The sequence below is a fragment of the Mustela lutreola genome, chromosome 9 (genome assembly GCF_030435805.1).
Source record: "Mustela lutreola isolate mMusLut2 chromosome 9, mMusLut2.pri, whole genome shotgun sequence".
Classification (NCBI taxonomy): domain Eukaryota; kingdom Metazoa; phylum Chordata; class Mammalia; order Carnivora; family Mustelidae; genus Mustela; species Mustela lutreola.
This window is the reverse complement of record NC_081298.1, coordinates 30,927,041-30,942,836: the sequence shown is the minus strand read 5'-3', so window position 1 is coordinate 30,942,836 and position 15,796 is coordinate 30,927,041. Positions and strand designations below refer to the sequence as shown.

General features: G+C 48.0%; 1 protein-coding gene across 7 annotated transcripts in view; it reads left to right on the top strand.

The window, feature by feature from the left end:
* The first annotated feature begins 11,029 nt into the window (after window positions 1-11,029).
* The window catches only part of SLC23A2 (solute carrier family 23 member 2), a 130,898-nt gene continuing 126,131 nt past the window's right edge, over window positions 11,030-15,796 (top strand). For 4 of the 7 annotated variants that reach the window (XM_059133880.1, XM_059133875.1, XM_059133873.1 and 1 more), the window contains exon 1: window positions 11,039-11,128. The gene's annotated coding sequence lies outside the window, so the exon portion shown is untranslated. Of the gene's footprint in view, window positions 11,129-15,796 lie in introns of all 7 variants that reach the window. The other 3 variants (XM_059133879.1, XM_059133874.1, XM_059133878.1) reach the window with 3 other exon arrangements.

The following is a 15,796-nucleotide window of genomic DNA, read 5'->3' as shown; positions in this document are numbered from 1 at the left end:
GACACCTCTAGCTGGAAGGAGTCCTACTTGTGTCTTCTTTCTATCTCCTTGAATTTTAGTGAAACTCTGTTGGTACTTATCTGAGGCTGTTCTTTTCTTTTTTATTTTTTAAAAAATATTTTATTTATCTATTTATTTGGCAGAGAGAGACACACACAGCAAGAGAAGGAACACAAACAGGGGGAGTGGGAGAGGGAGAAGCAGGCTTCCCGCTGAGCAGGGAGCCTGACGTGGGACTCAATCCCAGGACATTGGCTGGGATTACGACCTGAGCCCAAGGCAGACGCCTAACCACTGAGCCACCCAGGTGCCCCTGAGGCTGTTCTTAGAACCACATGAGAACTTAAATGCAAACCTTTCACAAAAGACTTGTATAAAAATGTTCACAGCATATAATATTCCCAACTGGGAACAATTCCAATGCCCATCCATGGCAAAATGAGTGAATAAATGGTGGTCTTCGTGCAATGGAACTCTGTGCAGCAGTGGAAGACAATAAATTCCCGTCACTTGTAACAACATGAATGAATGTCAGACATTATGCTGCGTAAAAATTGCCGGGCACAAAAGAGCACGTGCTGCATAATTCTTTTTATAAAAAAGTTCAAAAATGGGCAAACCCAACTGATGGTGATACAGTAGTGGTTTTATGGGGAAGGTGGGTAATGACCAGAGGAGGGCATAAAGGAACTTTCTAGAAGTTATATCCAGAATCCTAGAAAGTGCGTGTGTGTGCACACCTGTGTGTATACATATATTTGTGTATTTTAACTTATACAAATCCATACACAGGTAGAAATTCATCAAGCAGCACTTTCAGCTGTGTGCTTTATTGTAGTTATATTATACCTTAGTTTAAAAAAGGGGGGGTCAGGCGCCTGGGTGGCTCAGTGGGTTAAGCCGCTGCCTTCTGCTCAGGTCATGATCTCAGGGTCCTGGGATCAAGTCCCGCATCGGGCTCTCTGCTCAGCAGGGAGCCTGCTTCCTCCTCTCTCTCTCTGCCTGCCTCTCTGCCTACTTGTGATCTCTGTCAAATAAATGGATAAAATCTTACAAAAAAAAGGGGGGGTCTAATCACCCTCAGACCAAGATCTCTAACTTTCTCCAAGTCGGTTTCATGCATGCACCTCTTTTTACACCGTGATTTCCCTCTAAATTCCCTCTAGCTGGGCTGAGTACGAATTTTTAAGGGAAGTTTTATTGCTGGAGGGTCTCCATCAACTACTAGACGATGTTCTGTGTCCTCATCACCCACTGTTCTCTCCCGCTTAACTTCAGTCTCCTGTGCTGGAGGAGCCCCCAGACCTTATTACCAGGCCTTGGTTCCTTTCCCTCTATGCTCTTTCCCTCCATGGTCCTACTGAATCCACTGGCTTTGAGTATCGTATGTCACTGTTGGCTCCGATGTGTGCAACTCTGGCCCTGTCCTCCTCTCTGAGGTCAATAAGGGAATCCAGAGGCAGCTATGACATTGTTTGCTCTGGGGGTGTCACAGGTTGAAGTCTCCCCGCCCCAACCCCTCCTCTATCCAGAACCCATTGACAGAGTGGCCGCTCACCTACGGGCTGCCCAAGCTCCAAACACAGATGTCCCCAGATTTCTCTCTTTCCTTTGTGTTCCACATACAGCCCATTAGCAAGCCCTATCATTTTTATCTCCAAAGCATTTTGAATCTGCTCCATATATCTATCTCTCCTGTTCTCATCCCAAGCCACCATCTTCCACCTAATTGGCTGTAACTCCTCCATATTCGATTTGCTCTATACTTGACCCTCCCATCCATTCTCCACAGGGCAGCAGAGTGACCTGAAAACAAGAAATGAGGTCATGTCACTCCCTTGCTGGACCCGTCAGATGACTTCCCTTCATACTTAGAAGGCCTGCTCCATCTAGCCCTCTCATGACCAACTCTTCAATCTCATTCCTTTCCTCTTCCCACTGTCCATGTCCCAACCATACCAACCACTTCTCAGTTTCTCAAATGTGACAAGTTCTTTCCTGCCCCAGCACCTTTGTACTCACTGTCCCCTCTTCCTGGAATGTTCTTCCCCTAGCTCTTTGCATAATTGGCTTCTTCAAATTTTAGCAATAATATCCCCTCTTTAGGGCTTCTTCATTACCTTACCGATGATGGCCACCCCCCCCCCCAATCTGGATCATGGTCAGTCTTTTTGATGACTCCTTTTTAGCACTCACCACCAACATAATTATATTTTATTTGCTTTTTCGCTGGTTGCCATATCATGTCTTAGAAAAAGTCCTCTGAGCATCAGGAGCCCAACCAGACACTGGGTAGATGACGATTTCTTCTCTAGCCTCCATACTTACCAGTATACAGGCTCACATGGAGCAGGTGAAGTGAATTTCCTATTTATCAGTTTTGTCGATGGTGTCTAGCCCCATGTCTGCCAGGTTGCATGTGATCATCACCATGTGATCAAGAGTGGCTGTCCAAACTTGTATTGGATGAGTGAGTGGGACAGCCAACAGTCTGGGCACAAAGGTTCTAAATTCCAAGTGAGCTTGCATAACTGGAGACCTTATCAAAAACAAAGAGAATGAAATTTCATATAAATGAAGTGTAAACACAGTCCAAGGAAAGATCGAGTGTGTGATTTCGGCTCAAAACCAATCGTGGGCTCAGTCCTGCAACTAGATTAGGCCTCTTGTGCTAATAATTTATATTTGTAAAAGGCAGTAGAAAACATTTGCAGAAAACATGTTTGCGGTAAGTATATCATTTAATGCTTATACCAACCTGGGGGTAGATGGGCAGACAGAATTATCTTCACTTTGCATATTGGGAGACATACCTGTAGGTTGGTAAAATGATTTCCCCAAGGTCATCCACAAGGCATAGTTGGGGCAGGGACCCTGTGCCTTTTCCCCAAGGGTACGTGAGTTGTGTGATACATTTGTTCTAAGACCAAAGGCATATTCTAAATTAAACCTTCACATCCTATAGTATATATGCACATCTTTGTTTCCTAACATGCACATTCCTGGAGACTAGTTTGGACCAATTTATGTCCTGGAGCCTGACTTTCTGCTAGGGCCCATGCTAGGAAGGGGATTCGTCTCTACTTTCTTCTGGAGATGGACCATGTTATTTAAAACAGAACACCCAATTTACTAAATGTAATTTTTTTTTCTAAGTCGGTTGTTGCATTTACTTAATAAAAATGTTTGTAATATACATACAGAAAACCACACATAAGTGTACACCCTAATGAAATCTCACTAATTGAATATGCTTGCCTGCCTGGCACCCAGATGAAGGCATAGAACATGACCAGCTCCTCAGAAGACCCTGTGGGTCTTTCCTTAGTCACTGTCCCTCCACAGGGTGATAGATAGCATCCTGAATTCCAACAGCTTGGGTTAATTTTACCTCTTTTCTACTTTGTATAAATATTGATGGATTTTGTGCTTTTCCCATTCCCTCCCCCTCCAGAGACTAAGACTATGAGATTCTAGGCTCAAATGACTCCTTTACTGGATAAAAGTGTTTACCCAGGCAATTTAAGCCTTTCGGGCTTTGCCTCTAACTTTTGTTTCCCTCTTGGTTTCCAATTCTCCAGGAACCGGGAGTTAATCCTGAGTCTTCCCCTCCGTTCATACTGTATCTCCCATCAGTGCTTAGGCCCTGGTGGTTCAGTCCAACAGCTGACATCCTTGACTATTCACTGAGCATCTACTGTGTGGCAGGCATCATGTGACCAGCCAGCAGGCAAAAGTTCGTACATAAATCAAGGTCTCTGCCCTGGGGGAGCTGACAGTTAGTGAGGCAGGGGAACAAGGCAGAAAAATAAGGTATTTCAATATAATTTCATTCTAAGTCCTAGGAAGTATGCAGGGGTACACCTATAGCCACCTAGGGGCTCAGGGGAGATTTCCAGGAGAGTCCAAGGGCGGGGGTGGAGGGAACTTAAACAATGAGCACAAATGATCTAGAGAAAAGGTTAATATGATCCAGGCAGAAGGAATAGTGAAGCTGCTGAAGGGTTTTTGAGGAGAATGGACAGAACAGAAATGGACCGAAATGGACATACTCCCCCACTCCTAACACGAGGGTTTGAAGGAACAGGAGGAATGGGAGTCTAAGCAAGTTGGGGGGTGCGGGGGGATATGGCCAGAGACCTAGAAAAACCAACAGGAAATGCAGCCACAAAGCCAAACAAAGGAGGAGAGATTTTCCTAAGAAAACACAGCCCTGGCTGTGCCAAATACCTCCAGAAATTTCCAATAAGCTACCCACAGAGAAGGTCCCCTAGATTGTGCAATTTGGGGCAAATGGCGAGTTTACCTGGTAGGTCCAAAGGAAAACAGGGACAGAAGCCAGATTGCCAGAGGGAGAAGAAAGGAGGATGTCAGGATGGAGACAGGGACGGAGGTGGCTCTTTAAGAAGCTGAACTGAGAAGGGAAGAAAGGTGCAAGAGCTGGGAGGATGTGGGTTGTGGAAGGGGGTGGTGAGTGCTGAGATGCTACCTGAGGGAGGGGACTCTCCAGAAAGGCTGCGTGGCGAGGGGGGGGGGGTCCCTCACAGGCAGGTGGGGCTGAGGGAAGCACCTCCCAGGAATGGTCTCCCAGGTGGGAAGCAGGAAGTTGGGAGTAGGGACAAATGGTTAGATAGGGAATTTGAGATTGGGGTGGGGGGGTGTGGAGTGCAGGTTGGAGAGGTCACTTGTGGAGGACAAATAAAAGGCAGAGGGCTGTTCCCATGGGCAAACCCTCTTGTGTCATGGCACAGACATTCGTGGCTGCCCTGAGCTGGGCTTCCTGCTGGAACTGGTATTCTGGGTTAAAGGTGTGTACATTTAAATAGATATTTTAACAGATACGGGGCATGCATTGAAACAGATAGATGTTGCCAAATTACATTCCCAAAGGCAGACTAACTTAGAATCCTTCCCACAGATTTTGAGAAAGTCTATTTCCATGTGCTTTTACCAGCCTTGGATGTTATTAATCTTTGCCAGTCTGATAGGGGAGAAACTGTATATATATATATATAAAATATTTTTAAAAGATTTTATTCATTTATTTGAAAGCCTGGAGCCTGACAGGAGGCTCGATCCCAGCACTCTGGGATCATGACCTGAACCAAAGGCAGATGCTTAACCAATTGAGCCACCCAGGTACCCGGAAAATGATATATTGATGACTATATTCCTGCCCCTTGGGAAAGAGAGGCCCTAGCTCTCAGAGAAGGGCTGGGTGGGGTCCTCTAGTCCTCAACCACTGAACCCAGGTCCTTCCCAGGCCTCAGGCCAGCCCTGCCCTGCCTGCTCCCAGCCTGAACTCTTGGGCTATCATGACCCCTCCTGTGCCCTTAGCTTCTCATCCTGCCTTCCTCCTTGCAGATTGTTTTCCCTGCACTCCTAGTCACTCCTGCGACACCGAGGACACTCTGTACCCGAGAACAGCTTTACTTATAGCTGGGTCTTTCCTGGTGGCCAGCCCACAAGGAGGGGACATTTTATGGTACAACCGGACAACGGAGTATTTTTCTACCTTAAAAAGGAATGGAACTCTGATACAAGCTCCAGCAGAGACGACGCCTGAAAACATTATTCTAATGGAAAGAAGTTGGATGCAAAAAGATAAATATTGTATGACTCCACGTACCTGAGGCACCCAGACTAGGCAAATTCACAGAGGAGGAAGCAGAATAGTCATTACCAGTGGGCCATGGGGAGTTAGTGTTTCATAAGGACGCAGTTTGTTTGAGATCATGAAAACATTCCGGAGGTGGACAGTGACAGCGGTTACAGAGCAGTGCGAATGCACTTCATGCCCCTGAATTGTACACTTCAATAGTTAAAATGGTAAATTTTGTGTTGTAGAGATATTTGACCACAACTTAAAAAAGAAACGAGGGGCAGCTGGGTGGTAAAGTCAGTTGAGAATCAGACTCTTGGTTTCTGCTTAGGAAGTGATCTCTAGTCCTGAGATGGAGCCCCTCATTGGGCTCCACACCGGGTGCAGAGTCTGCTCGAGATTCTCTCCCTCCATCCCTTCCCCACCTGCATTCTTATGGGCCTGCTCGCACTCTCACTATCTCTAAAATGAATAAATAAAATCTTTTTTTAAAAAAAGATTAAAAAAAAATTTTTTAAAAGATTTTTTTCTTTATTTGACAGACAGAGACCACAAATAGGCAGAGATGCAGGCAGAAAGAGGGGGAAGCAGGCTCCCCACTGAGCAGAGATTCCCAACACGGGGCTGGATCCCAAGACCCTGAGATCATGACCAGAGATGAAGGCAGACGCTTTAACCCACTGAACCACCCAGGTGCCCCTAAATAAATCTTAAAAAAAGAAAGACAGTGCTGACACCTGTTACAACATGGATGAACCTTGAAAACATTGTGCTAGGTGAAAAAAGCTGATTGCAGAGGATCACCTATTAATGTGGTTTAATTTATATTCAATGCCCAGAATAGGCAAATGCATAGAAATAGAGTATAGATTAGTGGTTGCCATCTATGGCCATACTACCCTGAAGGCGCCCTATCTCGTCTGATCTCAGAAGCTAAGCAGGGTCGGGCCTGGTTAGTACTTGGATGGGAGATTAATGGTTGCCAGGGGCTGGAGGGAGGGGAAAGAGGAGGAACTGCTGATAATAAGTATAAGGGTTCTTTTTGGGGTGATGAAACGTTCTGAAGTTGCAGTGGTAATGGCAGTCCAGCTTTGCCAATATACTAAGAACCACTGAACTGTATACTTTAAACGGTGAATACTAAGGTGTGCGAGTTGTATCACAATTTTAAAAAGCATGAGGGCTACATGGTATTTCATACAGTGCTTATATGCCAGTTTATTCAGTCATTCCCCAGTTGATGCCCATCAGGGTTGCGTTTCAGTTTTTTTTTCCTGTTTGAAACAATGCTGCAGTGAACATCCTTGAAGATGTGAAAAAAAAAAAAAGAGAGAGAAAGAGAGAGAGAATATTTAGGCAGATCTTTTTTTTTTTTTTTTTTTTTTTAAGATTTTATTTATTTATTTATTTGTCAGAGAGAGAGAGAGTGAGCCAAGCACAGGCGGACAGAATGGCAGGCAGAGGCAGAGGGAGAAGCAGGCTCCCCGCCGAGCAAGGAGCCCGATGTGGGACTCGATCCCAGGACGCTGGGATCATGACCTGAGCTGAAGGCAGCTGCTTAACCAACTGAGCCACACAGGTGTCCCTATTTAGGCAGATCTTGGGCTCTCCCAGGCTGCCTCATATCTGGGCATATCCTTATGTGAGTCTGATTTAGAAAAGTGTCACTTCCTCTGACACCAAGGCATGGTGTAGGGAAGAAGCTTTCACCCTCTTCTCCAAGCACTTTCTCAGAAGAAAAGACTTTGAAATGACTGTCATTTTGCTTTCTTCTATCGTTCGAAGACCTATTATAAGTTATATCAGCCCCATATTACCCTGAAGGGACAACTCGAAGTGGGGGGACTTATGGTTTAGATCAGGGCTTGGCCTGTTTTTGTACCAGCTAAGAATGGTTTTTACAGATGCACATTTGTGACTGATTTGATGATAGGAGACACTAGCTTCAAGCTCAAATTAAGCAGAATCTTATTCTCTGTTGCCCGCCCCCTCAAATTCCATTTTTTTTCCTTAGCAGACTTGTACTACCAAAAGCTTATACTCAATTACTATTGTTGTATTTTGAATTTTTTAAAAAAATATATTTATTTATTTGACAGACAGAGATCACAAGTAGGTAGAGAGGCAGGCAGAGAGAGAGAGGGAGGCAGGCTCCCCTGCTGAGCAGAGAGCCTGATGTGGGGCTCGATCCCAGGACCCCCAGGACCATGACCGGAGCTGAAAGCAGAGGCTTTAACCCACTGAGCTACCCAGGCATCCAGTGTATTTTGAATTTTATCAATAAAAAAATTTGTGGAAATTTTCTCTCATTTTATAACCACCCCTATAATCTCCTAGGTTTTGCCTCTTGGCCCACGAAGCCTAAAACATTCGCTATCAGGCCCTTTGTGGAAAGTTTGCCAATCTCGGTTCTATACTCCAGAGAGATATCGGAAATAAATATTGTAAAGAAAAGCACTGTATAAAGATGGAATGGCCCCAAGCTATAATTACCTCTCAAAAATAACACAGCCTGGAAATGACAGAAATTTCAATCAAATTATCCAGGTCACAAAACGTTCTGCTGATTTAGTTTAGAGAAGTTAAGGGGAAAGAAAAAACACCGTTTATATCTTCTATAATAGGAAAGGAAAATGAATAGGAAATAGGGAAATGAAACAAATAGGAAATTATTCATGTATTTTTTGAGTTGATGATAAAAATAATTATATAACAATAAGGACATGGATACGTATTGACTATGTAAAATATACTTACGTATTCCAGCCCTGAATAAGCATTTTATATTAAAGATCTCACTTAATCCTCATAAAAACCCTGCAAGGTTGAAGTCAAGGTCATCCCCTGTCTGCCTGCAGCAAAAAATGGTACTTTGTTCAGAAAAAAAGAAGCAGCTGGAGACTAGCTGGTAAAGGGCCTTGAATGCTGTGCTGGGAAATAGCCTATATTCTGTTTCTTTTTACCAGGTTACTCTGTAGACCCAGAGGCCCTCAAGAATTTCCAGAAGGGGGGAAGGGTCAATTCTGTGTTTTGGGATGATAACAAGGATGGCTTTGGGAGATAACTCTTGAGGCCAAGAGGCCAGAGAGAAACTTTTTCAACAGTCCGAGGAAGAACCGGTGAGGGCCTGGGATGGTGCACATAGAGAAAAGAATTCCAGACACACGTCTTTTTTCGATTGGCCAATAGGTTGACAAAATGTACAAGGGGGCTGGGGAACAGGCAGTCAAAGGCAACTTCAAAGTTTCTGGTGGCAAAATGGGAGAACCCGGATAAGAAGTTTGTAGTAGGAGAAGGAGTAGGGAGATACTTAAAATTCCTGGGTAGTATCTAGGGAGGTTGTGTAGGACAATCGGAAATGTCCAGAAGATCAGAAAAATCCAGAAGTTCAGAAAAACATCTGATCAAGAGAGAGAGATTTGGAACCATGAGGAAATGGCTGCTTTTCAGATGGGGTTCGAGAAGGAAGAGACAAGGGAAAAGATGGGAGAGAAAGGAAATGTCAGTAAAAACTAACCTTTTTAAGGGTTGAGCATGGGGCAACTGAGAAGGAAGTGAGGGGGGAGTATAGGACATGCAAGACCCAGAGGAGGAGGAGGGAGAAGGAGGGAGAAGTCAATGGAAGATTACAGAGCCCTCTCAGTAGAAAAGAAGGGCTCTAAACAGGCAATTGGATTTGGTCCTTAGAAGGTCACTGGTGACGTCTGAGAAAGCAGGGAGTGACAGCATCAGCCTGAGGAGGGATGGGGAAGAGGGATGAGGAAGAGAGGCTGGGACAGTGGAAGATTTTTTTAGGATAGAGAAAATCTGTGAGGGAGAAAGGGACACTGAAGATGCAATAAAGACTCTCCCGCTTTTCTATCCCAGATCTCACATCCTGGCTGAGCAAGACACAGAGTACTCCTGCCCCACCCCCCAAAATAGACTTTGGCTGGAAAATAGTCTCACTGCTGGGGATGTTACAGGGAGAGGGGACATGAATTTTTCTCTAGGTGTTTGGTCACAAACTTTTAATCTCTTATTTCCTCCATCTTCCGTGAGGCTCTGAACACCTGACATTCCAATGTAGAAAAAATTTTTTTAATTCAAATATAGTTGACATACAATAGAATGTGTACTGAATTTTACAAGCTAACTCTTGTATTTTAAACCTACAAGTTATTAGAGAGGTAAATATGATGACACACTATTGATTCTTACAAACACAGACTATACTTTGTATTTGGTGAAATTCCCAGCGGCTAGTCATACCCCTCCCCCCTCATTGATATGTATGATACCTATACCATGGAGTTCCCCAAAGTGGGTGAATCAGGCAGAAATTCCGATGATGAAATCTGCTCCTCCCCATGTCAGGTCAAACACAGTCCTCGATTCTTCAGCTCTCTCGAGACTTGCTTGGGGGAACTAGTCAGTTATTATTCGGTGGAAACAGCAACCACGACAGTGGTTTCAAGATGGAAGGTGCTATGAGAGCGCTAATTATTAGTGTTTTGTTTGTTTGTTTGCTTGTTTGTTTCTGGCCATATATTCAGAGGGTCTTCAGCAGTGGCTCGCGAAGTGTGAATATCGGACAGCAGCCGCAGCAGCATCACCTGGAAGCTGTCAGAAATGCAAGTTCCTCTCGTTCCAGACCTCCGGCCTCAGCAGCCAGGGGGTGGGGCCCAACCACGTGCGTCTCACTCGTGCACTCAAGGTGGGGCTGCGAGGCGCTAAATTTTACCCGCAGCCCCTTCCGCTCGGCGGCCCTGACCCAGCGGCATCACCCGGGGGCTTCTTTAGAAATGCAAAATCTCCGGCTGCCCCCCAGACTCGCTGCATCACAACCCGCAGTTAAACAGGATCCCCGGGGCAGCGGAGTGTGAGAAACCCCGGGCTGTGTTACGGTGTCCGCATGATGTAAGGAGGCCCTCTCCTCCAGTAAGTTGAAAAACCTGACGGCCTAACCCGAGAAACGGTGAAATTGCCGTGAAACCTCCAGCCACCCCCCCCCACCCCCAGCCCAATGCGCCGCGCCAATTGCACGATTATCTTCCCGCAGCGGTGACAGGGCTCAGTGTCAGGCAGGGTAAAAGGGGAGAGCCAGGAGGGGGAGCCTCCGGGCGGGCGCTCTGCCTTCCAGGTGGGCCCCAGGAGCAGGTGTGGCGGCAAGGCGCGAGGAGGGGGGCGACTTCCACGCAGGGGAGGGAGCTAAAGGGGACCTGGGGTGGGGGGCGCGCAGGGAACGCCGCGGGGGGCGGCTGGGGTGGGGGCCGGTTGCCCCGCCCGGGGTCCCGCGTGAGAGGGGGCACAGCCCCTCCCCTGGGGGGAGGGAGGCCGCCGGGCGGGGGGTCGGGGGCGGAGAGGGAGGTGGGTCCCGGGCCGGCGCGGGGGCGGGCGGCTCCACGGCTCCCCGCCCCCGGCCCGCCCCTCCGCGGCGCCATTTTGCAGGCGGCTGTCGCGGGGACCGGAGGCGGAGGCGGCGGCGGCTGGCACTGCGGCGCCGAGGCGCGGCGGCAGGACGGGAGACCAGCGAGCTGCAGCCAGGTGAGAGCCGGACCGCCGCGCCCCCGGCCCGGCCCGCGAGCCGCACCTGCCGGGCCGGGCCGCGAGGTGCCCGCCGCACCCACGAGGCCGGCCTGGCACGGCCCCCGCGCGCTGTCACCGGCCCCGCGGCGCGGCCTGCGCCCCCCAAGCCCCGGCCGGTTCCCCGGGTCCCCGCACCCGCGGGCCAGGGTGGCCGCGGAGCCCGTGGATGCCCCGCAACCCCCCAGCCTCCGCCGCCCCACCCGGCCCGGTCTGGCCCCTGGGCGCTCACCCTGGCCGCCCCGGGAGACGCAGCGCGCTCGGGCCCTCAGGCCGCGCCGCGGGGAGGCAAGTGGGTCCCCCCGGGACCGGGCTGGCCGGCCGCCGCCGCCTCCTCCCGGGCCCTCGGCCCACGCGTCCTGGGGTCGCTCTCTCCTCGTCCCTCCCCGCGAGGTGCGCGCGGGCATCCCCGCGCCCCCCGGAATTCAGGGCCATCAAGAGGGCGGCGGGGGGGGGGTGGTTTGCCTTGTACATTTTTTGCTTTCTTCTCTCCTACAAAGGCTGTGCCAAGTAATTTTAGAAGCTGCTGCTCCGACCCCAGGGCCTTTCTCTCAGGCCTGTTCCCCCGGGGGTCGCGAATTCCCGTTGTTGCTACCTTGCTGGAAGGAGAAATTGACGTTCTTGAGTGTAATTACTTCAAGGGCTCAGGATTTTCTCCTTCCTTTGACTCTGGATGTACCCTTGAGTGGGTAGCTGACAGGAACTCGGCCTACAGTCTGGGGGTTTTAAGCATGACTGATGAGAAATTCTTGATTGTCAGGGCAAAGGGTAAATGAGGGCAACTGCAGGTGGAAGAAAGTCACCCATAAGGGATTTCTAGGTCTGGGGTGTCAGCCGCGGCTGTTACTTTTATTCCTGCAATGCTGGAAGATGGGAGGGGGAAGATGCTGCCCCTGCTGACGTTTGGGTGTGCTGAGGAGGCCGGTGATGTGCGAGGACATGGGACCGGGAGTCCCGAGGCAGTCTGGTTTGAGCTGTCATTAATTAGCCATGTGACTTCTCGCGGCCAGTTTTCTTCCTCTCTAAAGCCAGAGACCAGAATCAGGGGTAGCTGAAGCTTTTTTATTTTTATGTTTTTGTATTTGAATGCTGTTGGGCTGGGGCCTCACTCTTTCCAGTTGTCTGCACCTGCCTTTTTAGCTTAGCACATGACTTTTCCCTGAATAGCCCCGGAGGTGTTGGAAACGGGTGAGATTTATAAAGGGCCTTTCTGCTCAGACATTCTGAATTCTGTCCCGGGTTATGGTTGGCTGTCTCAGGATGACTTGTGAACCGGTCACTCGTAGTCTCTTTTCCCTTACCAGAATTTAATAGCTTTTGGGCACTAGCCTCTGAAATGGCTGGCAGTGGGTATGCAGTGGAAGGCCTCCTAGCACACCTGGTAGTTGAAAGGAGGTGAGCAGGTGTGTCTAGCCCAGCTACCTGTTTCACCTGACAGCCTGAGCGTGAGTTACCTGCTTTCTAGACCATTTCCTTTGTCAAAATGGCGACCGGCTTCTTTCTTTGAATTCCAGGGCATTTCTCTTGGGTTTTTTTTTTTTTTTTTTGGCTCTGAGTGGGGAATGATTTTTTTTTTTTTTTAAAAAGGAAAGGTATTTCAGGAACTTTCCATATTGACGTTCCCCCCCCCCCCCCCCTTATTCACATGGTTGCATGGCAGTTGTATTTTCTGACTGGCAAAAGTTAATTAAGCTGAGTTTTAATGTTTCTTAGGATGTTTCAAAAATGCTTTTGAAAGTACTTGGGTAGAATATTGGAAAGGGTTTTGCTAGGTTTCATGCCAGCCACATTGCCTGTCGCATTTGTACAGCAAAGCCTAGAGGTCTTAGTCCTTCCTGCAGGAGTTAGATCTCACAGGACCAAGCTCACATAGCCTTCCGTTAGTCCATCTGCTAATTTGGTGTCAGGTGCTATTGAACAAATAATTGTGGAATCACACTCAGTCTTCTGCCCTCAAGAAGGCCAAGGTCTGGGGTATTAGAAATCCCGAGTTGGCTATTGCCTTCCTTTGCAGTGTCTCTAAAGACAAACCTGGGATCCTCTTGGGGACTCCTTTCTGGCACCACTGGTACCTTGAGAAATTTTCCCATTTTGCTTAAGGGGACTAAAAGTCAGCATCATAATTTGCAATTACATAGTGCTTTGTACTTGTAAATGAAAGCTTTTTAAAAACTTATTTTTATTTAATCCTCTTAGGCTTTTTTTAAATTTAAACATTTTACAGTCCTTCCCTGACCTGTTTCTGGGCCTTGCCTATAAAACTCCCAACACACTAGTCTGTTCCCAATGCCAGATAAACTCATTAACTCATTTTCTTACTCCCTGCTGTTCTTCCAGTTATTCTCTCCTCAGAGGGCTGCCGGTTTGGGCTTTTATTCTTTTGCTGGAGAACATTCCTGCTCCAGGTTATGCTGTGGCTGTACATTATTGACTTAGGATTTAAAGGAGCTCTGTGTGCTTTATGGAACTATCTTCCTTTTCTCCCCAGCTTTACTTTTTCTAACCTGTTATTTTGTCACAGGTTCTATATTGACTGTCAAATCATGGAGGTTTGCTTGCAGCTTCTACTTTTCACAGGATTTGACATATTTAGTACATTTTAATTAATTAATTTATTTTTTAAAAAGATTTTATTTATTTATTTGACAGATCACAAGTAGGCAGAGAGGCAGGCAGAGAGAGAGGAGGAAGCAGGCTCCCCGCTGAGCAGAGAGCCCCTATTTAGTACATTTATTGAGAACCTGCTGTGAGCCCGGAAGTGTTTTTGGTGCTCTGGTTGCTGCATGGAGATTCTCTGCCCTAATGGAGCTCACACTCTTGGTAAGGTGGCAGACAGAGATTTCATGCCCTGAAGAAGAATCTGGCAGGATTGAGGGTACTAAGTGTTGACATTGAAGCTGAAATTTTAGGAAGGATAGACAGGAAAGCCCTGAGTCACGTCTGAGTGAAGATGTGAAGGAAGTGAGTCATGTGGATATCTGAGGGCAGAACATTCCCAGTTGAGGAAGCAGCAGGTGCAAAGGCCCTGAGGCAGGAGAGCATTTGGTTTTGCTGTCAAAGAGACAGTGGGAATTGAAACATGTAAGGCCATGTGACAGTAAGGCTTATGGGTTTTACTTTGATGGGAATGGGAGCTGATGGAAGGTTTTGAGTAGAGGGGACAGGGACTGACCTAGGTTTTAACAGGGATTTGCTGGTTATTACTGTTTGAGAATCAACTAGAAGCAGGGAGGGCGGGGCAGCACTGTGTCTTCTTGGGTGAGGGCTGAGGGTGGTGGTCAGACCAGGGTGATTCTGAGGGGATTCTGAGGTGGGGATGAGGAGATGCTGATGGACCAGATATGTGAGGGGAGGGTAGTGGTGTACCAAAGAGAGTTGAGGGCAGTGTCCAAGTTTCTGGCCTGTGCACTTAGAACGAAAGGAACCCAAGATGTCCAAGGTAACAAAGGGCATGGTGACCAACCTGACAAGCCCGAATGCAGTCAGAAAGGGAGGGAGTGGGTGTTTTGGGGGAGCTCCTCCTTCACGGAAATGTAAATCTTTTGGGGTACTTCTGTTGTCCATAGTCTTAATTCTCTCCTCTGACCTCGGCAAGTCTCTGACCTCAGGTGTAGGTGGCTTCTAAGGCCCTCTGAGGATGTACTCTATGAAGGAGAGTTCCATCTACTCTCTATTCAATAGCACTTTCTTGTGCCCCTTCAGTGGGGTTGCATGTTATGCAGGCCTAGAATCTAAAGATAGCACAAAAAGCAAAGAGCTGGATTCATCAGAAATGACCTTTGAAAATTCCTATTTCCCAGGAAGTGTGGCAGGCATGAGCTGCACATACAGTTTGTACTGAGACATCTGAGTCTGTGAATGTGACAAACACAGGTGAGAACTGTGGCTAATTTCACAGTAGATAATATTTGGGACTTGGTGCAGTGTCCTCACTGCCGGCCACTGCTCAAAGGCTTTAGGTCGCAGCCCCAGACCCTTCTGCTGGCCATCGTTTGATTGCAGTTCTTACTCACCATATCTCTGCAGCCTCAGTGAGGGGGGGTCCCAGTTGCCTTGGGCTGTTGCTCACCCGGCCGCCCCAGACCATGGCTTTCTCTGGTCACCGGTCAGGAAAGCCTTCATCCGCAGTTCTTTCCATAGGTTCTGCCCTCGGGTCTGTTGCACTGGGGTGCCTCTGAAGCCCGCTGGAGGCTCACCCTCCCGGCAGCCACCTCCCTCTCAGTTCACTCTGAACATGAGTCTTACAGTGTTGAGTCCCCCCATCTTCTAAGATGAATATGAGTGCGATTTAACAAAGCGCACTTCTTGTCTGGGAGCCTTCCCAGGCAATAGAAGGGACCCGAGATGGGCTCAGTGCTAAGCACTGGACATCAGTATGGTTAGGCAACTGGCAGGTAGAGGCGTCCTGGGCTGCATTTTATTGATGAAGAAATTGGAATTTGGTTAACTTACCTGAGTTAACTCCTCCTGGGTCTTGATTTCTCCTCTTCAGCTCCAGTAGTCCAGGGATAGAATGCTCTTCCCAGGTTTTGTCTGAAGCTCTGGGTTTGTAAGTCCCTGTTGGCCTAGAAGAGGGTAGAGAAGCTAGAGTTGGGTGCCAGGTGCTCTGCCAGCACCTCCTGTGATCAC